This window comes from Octodon degus, unplaced genomic scaffold (assembly GCF_000260255.1).
Source record: "Octodon degus isolate 3935 unplaced genomic scaffold, OctDeg1.0 scaffold00248, whole genome shotgun sequence".
NCBI lineage: Eukaryota > Metazoa > Chordata > Mammalia > Rodentia > Octodontidae > Octodon > Octodon degus.
Genome location: NW_004524824.1, coordinates 2,762,322 through 2,773,803, shown reverse-complemented (window position 1 = coordinate 2,773,803; position 11,482 = coordinate 2,762,322). Strand labels below are relative to the sequence as shown.

Here is an 11,482-nt window from a genome sequence, read left to right as displayed (position 1 = left end):
TACATGTGCATATGAAGCAGGCCCAAAATATACCAGTAAGATATAAACATTGTTGAGCAGAGTTTTGTGAACAGGGAGAGGGGAGGGGCTCAAAAGGAGGGGCTGGGAGTGGCAAACAAGGAATCACGACCTTGCGTACGCGCGCGTGCCGCCCTTGCGTGTACCTAAATGGCACCAACAAACTGAAGTTTAGAAAAGACCAGCCTGAAATCAACAAATAGAAATGTCCACAATGTGACTGACAAGTAAGTGTTGGGAGGCTGAACTTCAGGGAACTTATCATCATGGGTGCGGTGTCAATAACATACGATTGGCCAAGAGGAATTCGGCAATGCGGTACAAGGCTTGAAAGACGGAAAGCTGCAGCTAGGAAGTGAAGGCCACATGTGAGCTGCACAAGGCCATCTGTGGTCGGGCATTAAGAGAAAAAAAAATGGCAGTACCAGGGACTGGACGTGGGACCTTGCACTTGCCAGGCAGACCCTTATGCCGCTGAGCTATATCCCCTGCCCTAAAAATACATACATACATTGAGCAGAAGGCACTTGAGTTCTCCAAATCTCTTTTCTGGCAGACACTGAGCCTCTTTAAATCCTCCCCTCCCCCAGGAACAAAGAGGAGGATCAGCTCTCTTCACTGGAGGAGTCTCCACACCACACCCGGACGCACGCCAGCACAACTGCTCCATGTCCTGTCTGTCCTCCCAAGCGCTGAGCTGTCTTCCCCAAAGTGTTACTTTTCTGTAAGTGAGCTCCCCTACTAAGACAGTGAACTGGTGTGCAAAGCAGAGGGAAGGCACAAGGGCTTAGACCCTCCCATTCTCTGGGACGTGTGAGTTACAAAAAGCTGATCTCATAGAGCAGCGGGCCGGAGAGTGGTTATCAGTGTCTGCAGAGGGGCAGAGGGAGGGTGAAGGGACGCTTTGTGCTCCAATGTTCTAGAGCACAGAGCGGTAGACTGTGGTTAACAATGATTAACTGTACATTTCAACGTAATGACTAGAGGGCCAACCAGATACCTCATCAGAGTAAAGGGACACTTAGGCAAGGCGTGGGGACCTGGGTTCAATCCCCTGTGTGCCAGGCTGGCCCCACCCCCTGGGGCAACTGAGACTGGGCGTGGCGGCACATGCCTGTAATCCCAGCGCTTGGGAGGCTGAAAACAGGAGAATCATTACAAGTCTGATTTACATAGTAAGCCCTATAGACCCTGATGCTAAATACATTAAATAAATAGATAACGACTAGAAAGGATTTTGGACATTCCCAACCGGTCTGAGATGACTAGTATGCAAATTATCCTGATTTGATAATTAAAACATTGTCATCGTGTACATTATCTCAAGCTGCCAGGCTATACATAGAGACACTCAATTATTATACAGCAACTGGCCATAGCTTTGTCCCACCCCACGCCCACTTGCACGTGCCCTTTTCCCTACCTTGGACCTACCTCACCTAGTGATTTTGCTGTATAAAATCCCCAGAAAAGGCAGGGTCCTTGGCAACCTACTCGGGTTCCCTCCTGTCCCTCTTGTACACAACAGCAACGTTCCCCTCAATAAATGCATTCTGCCCTTAATTAACCTCAGTTGTTGCTGAAGTTCATGCTTCGATTTTAGAGAGCACAAACTTCTAACAGGGGGTTCTTCTCCTTACAGCAGTGTCAACACCTGGTGAATTATGTCTCGGTGTTTTGTTTCAAACCCTGCATGCCTCTGGAAGAGGGACACCTACCACTGTGGAGGGCGGCAGGGTGGCGAGACCAAGTCCGACTCCCAGTTACCAGGGAATGAAGAGAACGGAAGACTGTGTCTTCAGCCCTGTTCCAACAGACCAATCAACCAAATCTCCACTGCTGGAAATTACTGAGATGAACAACCAGGCTTTTTTCCACAGATAAATTAAAAATGGAGTTCACACTACATTTCAAATCTTGAACAAGATACTTTAAAAGTCTTTTTCTAAAAGAAAAAGAAAAAAGCACAACTAAGCTGTCGCAGTTACAGGTGTAATGTCTGTTATAGGCAAGGTATCTTCGTGACTATTGCAATGCTGGTGACTGGCGAGGAGGAGTCCGGCTTGGGAGAGAGACAGCACCCCATAGCCCATGCCCCAAGTCCCTCGTCCCTCCCACACGTTCTCAGCAAGTACAGAGCCAAAACAGACCCTGCAAGAGCAGCAGCCTCTGTGAAACGTCTCCCCACTTCTAAGTGCGCTCAGAACCTCACAAAGTGCTGTCTTAAGCAACGGCAGGTGGCAGAGTTTGCCAACATCAGCAGACCTGCAGGCAGCGCTCTGGGAACAAAGGCCTGAAGCAGCTGCTGGCGTCACTGGAGCCGCTGAACTGAATGCGAAGCTTGAAACGCGGCGAAGAAAGCCAGGTACTGAAAGACCTTAATACGTGAATTATAGGAAAAATGACATAAGTAAAACTGAAGAATTCACATATTTCTGCAAGCTTGCTGAGTGGGGCCCCCAGAAACCTGCTACAACTTGGTAGTGCGTGACAATCTTCCCAAGTCAGCTGCATGTGTTCCTGCAGTCCCGCTCTCCATCAGATTGCCTGGCTTCTGCTTTGGCTCTGGGATAAACATGAAACTCAGTTCTCTCGGACAACTTGCCCCTAGCTGAGATTGACACTACTAGCCAGTACGCCTCCGTCCTCACCGCTTGCCCCTCAGTGCAGTGGCGCCTGACCACGCCGAGCACAGAGCTCACTGTGCAGAGCATGGCTCTGCGACATGAGACAGAGCCAGGCTTACCCTGTCCCTGAAGTCCCCCTCACTTCACTGCCTCCGTAAGCATTCCGCAAGAACACCACGCTCTTCCTACTCTGGACAGCTGGGTTAGGCAGGCATGTCACAGGCAGCCGGGCAGGACAGGCAGGCCCTGAGGTCGGTGGGAAGATGGGGTCCCCGGCACGTGGGGCAGGCGCTCAGGGGAGGGCCAGGCCTCAAGAGCGAAGGTGAAACGAGGCCCCCACACGCCTCCCTATGGATGACTTGCGAAGCAGGTCTCCATCACCTTGGGCAGCCAGGAAGGCACCAAGCCAAGCCCTACGAGAGACCCTGCTCTTTTCTGGGACCTTCTCCAGGCAATCCTGTTCATCAATTTTACGTGAGCCATGACGCCTGCGAGCTCATTGGCTGACCACAGCTTTGTCCCACCTCCCGCCCCTGTCACTCCCCACAGGACCCAGCTGCTTAGTGGTTGATTAGTTTTTCCTACCTCAGACCCGACTCACCTCACCTAGTTTTGCTCAATAAAATTCCCGCAAAAGCTCAGCTAACACAGGCCAGTGGAGAAGCCTAAGGTAAGGTTAAGCGAAGAGCTGAGCGGCAGATGTTAAAGACAGAACAACAGCCTGCCCAGGTTAGGAACCCAACTAAGCAAGCAGCTAAACCCAGCTGGAGGCGTTCAGGTAACAGCAAGAACACAGCAGAGATGGGGCGCAGGGACAGAGCCTGACCCCCGCCTGTCCTTGGGTGTGGACAGCGTGTCCCCATCCTGCTCCCTGTCAGCAAGATGACCGGTGCAGAAAGCTCTCCCATGCGTCCCATTTCAAGTAAGCCCGGGATTGCTTATTAAGGCTCAAGGCCTGGAGAGTGAGACGGACTACTGATAGCGCCCCCGCTGGAACACTCTCCAGGAGCGCTTAGGGTTTCTTTTTATTTACTTTCTTACTATTGAATACAGGGCCTCACTACGCAGCTCAGATTCGTAATGATTCTCCTGTCTCAGCTCCCCAGTGCTGGGATTACAGGCCCGCACCACCATACCGGGTTTCGGGGCCAGCACGGCGCGCCAGAGGTTCCAGGGCCGACATGGGCTTATGATTTCTAATGAGCACTCTCCGAAATTCTTCCTCTGGTCCTCTAATTTATTGTTCAACTTCGGGGAACAACTCAGGCTTATAGAAAATTGTTTCATGAACTGACCTAATTTCATCTCTAGAACGTCAAATCTGTCCAGTTCTCTGCAGTCTTCCTGACTATAGGCTTCCAGAGCCCTTCTCCAGGCCCAGATGCCGCCTTCACTTTTCTTCCTACATCTTTGCAATGCTTTTTTTAGTTGGAGCAGGACAATGCCACCACCGCAAAAGCTGTGGTTCTAAAAGCAAGACAGGTTGGCGAGGAAGTGCACGCCTGTGATCCCAGCACTTGGGGGGCTGAGCCAGGAGGGTCACTGACAGTTTGAGGCCAGCCTGGGCTGCATAAATAAGCAAGTTCAGGGACAGCCTGCACTACATACTGAGGCCTCATCTCAAAAAAAAAAAAGCTAATTTTCACCTAAAAGCACATTGACATTATTTAAACCGCAACACAACCTTTGTTAGTGGCCGGCAGCTGAATTAGAATATTCTAGGCAGTCAGACAGGGCGGAGGAGATGCCGTCACTGTGAGGGATACAGCACCTCCGTGGGCCAGACATCAGGACAAAGGATGAAGGAAACGCGGCCACCAACCTCCCTAGGGACAGGCATCAGCGATTGCTACTCTACACAGTTATCCATCACCTTGAAGAGAACAGGAACAGCCACCACTAACCCAGCACCCTGCAGCAAGAGCTCAGTCTGCACTGGTTCCAGCTTGCTACGTGACTCGCTTCCCCATCTGATCCTGCTTTAATCAGCTTTACCTGAGCAACTCTACTCACAGTCTTACTGGCTGGTCCTAGCTTTGTCTCCCCTCATGCCCACTTAGCAAGAGTTCCCTCGTTTCCCCACCTTGGACCCACCTCATCTGGCGGATTTGCTCTATAAAATCCTGAGGAAAGGCAGGGTCCTCGGCAACCCACCCGGGGTCCCTCCTTCCCGCCCCTCTCCAGGTCAGGCGCTCTTTCCCTCAGTGCTGTCTGCTCCTAACCCCACTGTTCCTAGCAGAAGCCACTCTTGGGCTAGAGAACAAGCCCCTCCGCGGGCGCTCACTCTGCTCCCTCCCTCCACCCGCATCTGTGCCCAGCAGGCGGTGGTACCCACGCTCTCCCCCACTGGATTTCTCCCCCTGGGTCTCCATCCTACCTTCACTTAGTGCTACTGAAGAGGGTGGCAAAGGAAGACATCCTGTCCAAAGACTCCCAGGGGAATTATTCAAATTTCGAAATAGGTTGTCCTACTGGCTTTTTTAATTAATATTATTGAGAAATAGCAATGAGACAGTTTCAAAACAGGTCAGTAGGACAGCTACAATAATACATTGCATATTGTTGTCTTTGCAGTAGCTATACACAGTACAAGATGCAGGGGTCTGCCCCTTAGCTCAGTTGTTTAAGTGGCTGCTTCAAAACAGCAGTCAGCCTCAGGTTGCTGCGGTTCGATCCCCACAACTGCAGCCAGCCAAACATAGTACAAAATGCAGACAGGATCTGTTCTCTAAACACTATTAGTACAAATCTTCTCATTGAATTAAGAGAGAGTAGCTGTATATCTAACCTAATTTGTATATACAGACGTATTTTTTTCACTACAAAATGGCCCTTCATTTATATTCCCCCTTTTTTGTTTAAATTATTTCAGCAACAAAAGTATTTTACAAAGAACTCAAGGAGAATTGTGCCCCTTTGGGCCCAGGGCACGGCTCAGCACACCCAGTGGCGGCAGAGTTCTCAGGAGAGTCCCAACCTCCTCCAGCACTCGCCCTGCAAGGCGTCAGCTGAGCGGCTGCTGTCCCCTCCCTGCCCTCCCCGAGGCCTGCCAGGATCTTTATTTGCGTTTTTTATTTAATGCCTCTTTCCAGGAGAGCAAAAGCAATGAAACACTGGAGAAAAGCCCCCAGAACAACACCTGCCTGCTCCCCACGGCGACCCCGGCTCGCCAGGCACTTCTGCTGGACCCACTTGAAGACTGCAAGTGGCCCCGGAGTGCAGCTGGTGACATGCTGAGCCCTTCCTCCGGCAGAGAAGGTACCTTGCCTTAGGCTGCAGTCTCAAGCTTATTAAGTAAAACTAAGCTGAAAATACATAGGAAATTCTAGCAAGAACTATTTAGAGAACTAGTGTATGAAGCCCTCTTTCACGATAGGTGGATCATCACCCTAAGCCAGTTTCTTCACCATCATATGCTGCTAAAAAAATTATTTGTTAATTTAATTGATTAATACAGAGGACACCCTGCCTCTAAAAGAAGGAAGGTGGCAAGAGGAGATGGTATCTGCGACTTCTACAAAAGACTTACAGATAAAATCAATACCCAAAAAGAAAAACTAGTAAAGAATATTAACAGACACCACACAGCACACGCAAGCAGAAGTACGGCCAACTCCAAAAGGCCCGCTAGAATGATGGCAGAACCCTCCGCCTGCCAGCAGAGCCCAGCAACGCCAAGCGCGGGTTAGGGTTTCAGGCCCCGTGCTCAGCCCTGTGGCTGGGAGGAGCGAGCCACTGAGATACTCAGAGCTGTGGCTTTGTTTTCCAGGGTTTCTGTTACTTTTTTATTTGTCAACTACCTCTAAAAATACTAAATGGAAATTTCCAGAAATGAACAACTCCTAAGGTTTAAACTGGGTGCTGCCCTACCCTGCCTTCCAGAGCTTCCGTCCTCCCTGTCACCCAGGGACCCAGCATTCACTCCCCGAAGGAGGTGCCTTAGCACCGTCACTGGTCACAGCACAGTGACCTCGCTCAAGCGCAAGCGTTTTGTTTTTTGTTTTCCATAACAATGGCCCCCAAGGGCAAGAATGGCTGTGCTGGAATTCAGGTGAACCAAGAGAAGGGAGTGTGGCTCTCCCATTTATCACCTCTAGGCCAGTGAGTGCAGCCCCAGCCAGCCTGCACAGTGGACCCGAGGCAGCCCCACAGGCCAGCCTACGGAGGGAGCCTGCCAGCGCAACAGAGAGGAACGCAGGCGTCTGCTGGAGGCCATGCCTGGAGATAAGGTCGGCATGACCAGGCCATAGGGCTCCTCAGGAGGTCAGGGAACCAGTCATGCAAGTGGAACCAGGACTCCTTGGCCAGCCCTCTGAAGGCATCTGCCCTTTCCCAGCACGCTTGCTGGCTGCCTGAGCAGCCACAGATCCACATGGCCTCAGCGGCTGCGCTTGTGATCTTACTGGGTGATCCCGGCTGTGCCCACATGTACCCACCTCCCAATCCCGCAGCTTCCTTTCAGAAGGGGGCTCGCTGGCAGCCCCTTCCTGGCCCCCTTCTGCCTCTCAGATGCTCCCGCCCTCCCTAAGTCTTCCTCCTCACCTCCATTGTTCCTTAGAATACATTCCTCGATTTTCAGGAACACGAACGTGGCATATCCAACATCTGACAGGTTAGAAGCTACATTACTTCTCCTACACCATGAGGACCCTGGAAACCAAAATCTACAGATTCGCAGGCAGGTCCCTGCCACAAACCGCGGCAGCCAGGTTGGCAGTGCGTGCCCCTGATCCCAGCACTTGGGAGGCTGAAGCAGGAGGATCGCTCCAACTCCCGAGGTCAGTGTAGGCTTCACGGCAAGTCCAAAGCCAACCTGAAGCACATGTCTGTCTTGAAAAAAATGACACACAACCTACACCCCCACCTACACTTCTCAAACTGCCTCTAGATCACTATCATGCAAAATGTTAACTCTGTAAAGTTATTCCATTGTATGGATTGCTTAGGGAATAACAAAAAGTGCTGCATAGGTTCTGAAGGTTTTAATATCCTTACCACAGCTGATTGACTCAAAACCCAGACAACAGACTGACTGGATACAGACGGGTCACACGACCTTGTGTACTTAGGAGCAATCTGCACAGTATATGGTAGTGAACACTACAACATGATTCAATAACCTGCATGGACACACGCACAGCGTGGAAAGGAATCAACACTGAACCAAGGTCAGTGCTGCAGGAGCCAGCAGACAGCAGCGAGGGCTGTGGTAGGCTCTGCTTCTGCAGGGTTTCTCTCCAGAAGTATTTTGAGTTTTTGGGGTTTTTTTTTTTTTTTAATTTTAGTGAGAAAGATTGCTCAGCGAATTAAAGCGCCTGCAAGCAGGTTCAGAGGTGGGGTGGGGGGATTCCCAGGCCTGCTGTGCCTGGCCCCACCCACAGGGCGCGCTGAGACTGCAGCTGGGACGGGGTGGTGGCGTGCGCCTGTGATCCCAGCACTTGGGAGGCTGTAAACAGGCGGATCACTAGGAGTCTGATCTACTAGTGAGACCCTGGACACCCTGTGGACCCTTCCCTAAAGTACAAATAAGTAAATAAATAATTTTAATGAGAAAGAAATAGCAATGGGACAGTTTCAAAACAGGTTAATAGGACAGTTTCAATAATTAATACATTGGATATTGTTTTTGTAGTAGTTATTCAGAGGACAAGACGCAGACATATCTTGTCTAAACACTATTAGTACAAATCTTTCTTCTCATTGAACTAAGAGAAAGTAGCTGTGTATCTATCCTTACTATTTTATATATATACATATATATATTTTCTTTTTCACTGTGGTCCTTCATTTACATCCCCTTTTTTGTTTTGTCAGAGATGGGTGCTCCATTGCCATTCAAATACTGTAGCTGCTTGAATTCAGCAAAATAACCCAACATAGCCCAACAGTCCATAATAGTAGTGGGTTTTCAGCAGAACTGGCAATGCCAGAAGTTGTTGACTTGAGCCTTTTTCTTTTTTCTCAGACCAAGATAAAGCAAGACCTCCATAACTAAAAGTGTAACTTTAGTATCTGACGAGGCCTCTCCAGTTCTGCTCGGCTCCTTTCAACCCTGCTGCCTGCTTCCTGCACAGCGCTGCTTTCTCCCGTATCTCCCGTTCTGACTGCGCCTTCTGTGTCCCCACCTGCGTCCTAGCGAGGGGATGTGGTGTGCTCTGTGTCACTCTCCCAGGTGGCTGCACAGCCAGGGGCCCCACGAGGCTCCAGAGAGCTTTCCCAGCCCACTCGGGGCAGCATCTCCGCCAGGGCTGCACTGCAGGCTGCAGCCTCCCGCAAGGCTAGCCACACACCAAGGGCCGCCCGGGCTGGGCTCCGAGCAGGCGGAAGGCTCTCTGGGGCTTCTGCAGGGTTCTTTCACATTAAGAGACTCCCCCAGAGTCTTCAAGGCAGAGACACCACCCTGCGTCTCCTCCTGAGTCAGCTGAATTTTCCCACTGTGTGTGGCCTAACTAGGGTCACTGGGGCCCTGATCCCGCTCCTCGGCCTGCAGGCTCGGCTTTGTTTCTGTAGCGCTGTGTCCCTCAAGACGCAGGGCCTGGCACAGATGCCAAGAAACCTGATGCCCTGGCCAGTCAGTAGGCGGGAGCCACCCTCCTGCTCATGGTACAAGGCCAGTGTTTATGAGGAGATCTCGTCTATTTTTATTATGTGTAGGTATTGCAAGAGGATTTTTAAATTCTTGACTACAATTTTGGAAATAATACCTTAGTATTTTAATAAATGAACTCAGTTTCACTTAGATAATTAAAATTAATAAACACACCATATGCATATGTGGGAAGACTTCTCTATGAGCCTGGAGGAGGACGCGACTTCCCAATGATTCTGAAAGGCAGGGAGGACAAGAGCAGCAAGCGGGGGGGGGGTCTGCCTGGCAGCCTCTGAGAGGACATCAGGGTTCCCCAGGGCCACCCGGGCCATCTCCCAGCTGTCTCAGGAAGGAAGAACTGGGTCACCACAGGGGTGTTCGCATCTGATCAGTTAGCTCACCCGAAAGTTAGAGTGGAGTAGGCACAGGCTGCGGCCCAGACCAGCCGGCCCAGCAGGCAGCAGCGTCTCATCCCCAACAAACTGAAGCAGTCGGATCTTCAACAGACTCAAACCCCAAAAGCCAGCTACACCTGGAAGCTGTCTCTGAGAAGTCATTTCCTAAGGGACCTCAGTACCAGCAATGAAGCTACTCGCCATAAGCAATTTACGCACCACGACCTATGAATTTAAAAAAAAAAAAAAAAGGACAAGCAAGAACCATCCCGGCCTACCAGCTCACCAAAGGCAAATCCAAGAGTCAATGACAAGAACATTAAATCTGAAATAGCTTCTCGTGACTATACAGATGCCAACCGAAATGCAGGAGATGCGTGGTGACTCCAGAGCCGACGCGGATGAGGTCAGGCAAACTAGTAGAACCATGACCACCCAGCACAGGGAGAAACGGATCACAGGTTCAAACACATAACCAGGAGATCAAAATTCCACTGTGTACGCAGCTGAGCAGGGCCTGGCGGAGCACAGCTGTAATCCCAGCCCTCAGGAGGGTGGGGCAGGAGGATCGCTGTGCGTCCCAGACCAGGCCGGGCTAAGAGCGAGCTCACCGCCAGCCTGGGCTGCAGAGACCCTGTCTTTAAAAAAAAAAAAAAACACGCACCACAGTATGAGCCAATGTGAGGGTGGAAGACAGCTGAGAAGACAGGTCTGCACTTGACGATCGTGGAATGAAAGATTTCTTTAAAAGAGCAAGAAAAAATTAAGCCAATTGGGCTGGACAGAGCTCAGCAGAGTAAGTACCTGCCTGGCAAGTGCAAGGTCCCAAGTTCAATTCCCAGGACCACAAAAAAAAAAAAAAAAAAAATTAAGCCAACTACTCCCAGGTATATGCAAAGAATATCAAAAGATTAATCAGAGCCAATAAAAAGAAAAAGCCAGATAGCATAAATGACATTTTAAAAAGCCTATTTACAGAAATGACACAACACTTCCCAAGACACACACACACAAATATGGCATACTAAGTGAGGCACGTAGACCTCCAGTCAGCGATGATGAAAACTCCACAGGAAGGCACACAATAGTCAAGATTCTCGAAATTCAACACAAGGGCCGGCCAGACAGCTCAGCAGACTAAGGATTCGATCCCCTGCATGTGGTGCCGGCCCCGCCCCGGGGTGCTCTGAGAGGTGTCTGAGACTGGGCGTGGTGGCCCAGCACTTGGGGGGCAAAAACAGGAGGATCACTACGAGTCCAATCTGTGTAGCGAGACCCTGTAGACCCTGCACTAAATACATTAATCATAATCCATACGAGTGGTTAAGAGAAAAGCAGCCGACCTCCTGGAAGGGACGCCTCCAGGACCTCCGCAGAGTCCTCCACATCAGCGCTGCAGTCTTGGACAGCTCTGAGCCAAGTATTTCAAGTCCTAGAAGAATGCACCATTCTTGTTTTCTCTTTCCTGGTCCCTCTTGAGCTCCTTCTGACTTGGCCTGCCAGGGGACTGAGCCCACAGGCATGGCCCTTCTTTATCTGTTTCACTCCTTTCAGCTTTCGAATCCCAGTCCAAGGGCCGAGGACCCAGTTCAGTGGCACAGCGCTTGCCTAGCACGCACAAGGCCCCAGGTTCAAATCCTAGTACCACACTCCCCGCAATCCAACCCCAATTCTATTCTCACTTCCTCGACGCTAAGCCAAGCCCCGCCTGGAGTGTGCAAAGCACTCCTTACCCGAGTCACAGTATGCAGTAACTCCTCTTATGAAACGTGGTTACTGGGAAATGCAAATCCAGTCACGGAGCCACGTGCCCATCATAATGGTTGCCATTGCAACAGAACAAGGAGGAGCCC

The 11,482-nt window shown here is 50.7% G+C and overlaps 1 protein-coding gene across 1 annotated transcript in view; it reads right to left on the bottom strand.

Moving 5' to 3' along the window:
* Positions 1–11,482, bottom strand: part of Emb (embigin) — a 25,728-nt gene that overhangs the window by 13,708 nt on the left and 538 nt on the right. The window lies entirely within an intron of this gene.